The sequence below is a fragment of the Garra rufa genome, chromosome 11 (genome assembly GCF_049309525.1).
Source record: "Garra rufa chromosome 11, GarRuf1.0, whole genome shotgun sequence".
Taxonomy (NCBI): Eukaryota; Metazoa; Chordata; class Actinopteri; order Cypriniformes; family Cyprinidae; genus Garra; species Garra rufa.
In genome coordinates, this window is record NC_133371.1 from 18,167,505 (window position 1) to 18,169,505 (window position 2,001).

A 2,001-nucleotide genomic window follows, 5' to 3' on the forward strand; every position below is an offset into this window, starting at 1 on the left:
GCCTTATCCCCAATCTTGGCAGCAATCCAAGCGTCTATCCAAGCTATGGATAAGTCGATGAACGACAGATTTAACTCCATTGAAAATACCTTGTCGCAAATGCAAGCATCGCTTGCCGAAACTAACTCCCGTCTCTCCGAATTCGAGGGCGCGAGCGTCGAGCATGACAGTCCGAGTTAGAGGCTCTCTGCAAGGATATTGTTGCCGCCAATAAAGCCCTACACGTCAAGCTTGATGACCTGGAGGGCCGCTCCCGTCAGCAAAATATTAAATTGCGGGGCTACAAGAGAAAGTGGAAAATGGTCGCCCAACGGAATTTGTGGAGAAGCTGATACCGGCCATCCTGGGAGACCAAAATTTCCCATCTGGAGTAAAAGTGGATCGCGCACATCGCATTGGACCCCTGCCAGCCAAAGGAGGGCGCCCCCGGATGCTAATAGCAAGAATCCACCATTACCCAGTTAAAGAATTAATCCTAAGGTTGTCCAGACAACAGTCACCTCTACAGTTTGAGGGTACTCGGATCTCTATATATCGTGATTTGACAGCGGAGGTTTTGTCGCAGCGCCGAAACTTTGACGGATTTAAGAAGAAATTGAAGGAGGCTGGTGTCAGGTATGGACTACTGTTCCCCGCGCGTCTGATTGTCACTCAGGGATCGGAAAAGAGAATCTTCAATTCAGTCGAGGACGCCGAAGCATTTGCCAATGCAATTATCACAGCTTCTTGACTCCTCTAACGCACGTTCACTAGACAATTTTTCTAAGTGCGTCAAGCCTATGAGTATGGTCTTGTTTATGAGGCGCTATACTGAGCGGTGACCCGGGCTCTCGGATGAATGCGCGCGCCCGCGCCCACTAGTATAACCAAGACTTTTGACTACACTGAAAGTATCCTTTCACGGATTATGGTTCCGGTATTTTGCTATACTAATGTTCAGTAATGCTGTTGGCTTCATGCTAATGTTCAAATTCACTAGTTTTGTTAATTTTATGCGTCGAGGGTAGAGGAGGAGCTGTTTGTTTTTTTTATTTATTTTTTCTTCGACGGTTAAGTTTATTGCTCCTGATAAGTGTCCTTATTGCTCCTTAGGATGCCTTGTAGCTCCACGGTTCATATGGGGTTTGTATTTTGTATTCCACTTCGTTTGGGGAAGCGGATGAAAGAGAGGGAGGGGGGAGGGTGCTGGGGGTTCTCTTTTTTCACGAGTGTGTGTTAATTGTTATATGTTTTATCCTGTTTACTGTAATAACTCCAGTTCCATACAGTTATCTTAAAATTGAAGCTTAATTGTACTGCCATATAATATGCAATCCTTAAATTGTAATGTTACCTTAGCCAGCTGGAATGTACGAGGCATTAATAACCGGGTTAAAAGGTTCAAAGTCTTCTCTTATTTGAAGTCAATATCTGCTGATATCATATTTTTGCAAGAGACACATATCAAGCATAATGAACAAAGACTACTTAGGTGTAACTGGGTTTCGCAGGTGTTCCAGTCTACCTTTTCATGCAGGGCTAGAGGAGTGGCCATTCTGTTCCGCAGAACAATACCTTTTAAGCATATATCTACCATTAGTGATCCAAATGGTCGATATGTGATAGTCTCGGGTTTAATTTTTTCTGTACATATTACACTATTGAATCTATATGGACCAAATTATGACGACCCATCCTTTTTCCGTAAAGTTTTTAATCTCCTCCCCAACTTGTCTAACACACATTTAATAATTGGTGGTGACTTTAACCTGGTTCTAGATCCCACTCTGGACAGGACTCCTGCCCATTCTGTGGGTCACTTGCCCAACTCCACTTCCACCTTTAATGAATTAATTAACTCAAATGATTTAGTTGATATTTGGAGGCTGAACCACCCAACTGATACACAATATACGTTTTTCTCTAACGTTCATAGCTCATACTCCAGAATAGATTTTTTCCTGGCCGACTTCAAGGTTGCCTCATGTGTAACTGCAATTAAGCATTACAACAGAATAATCT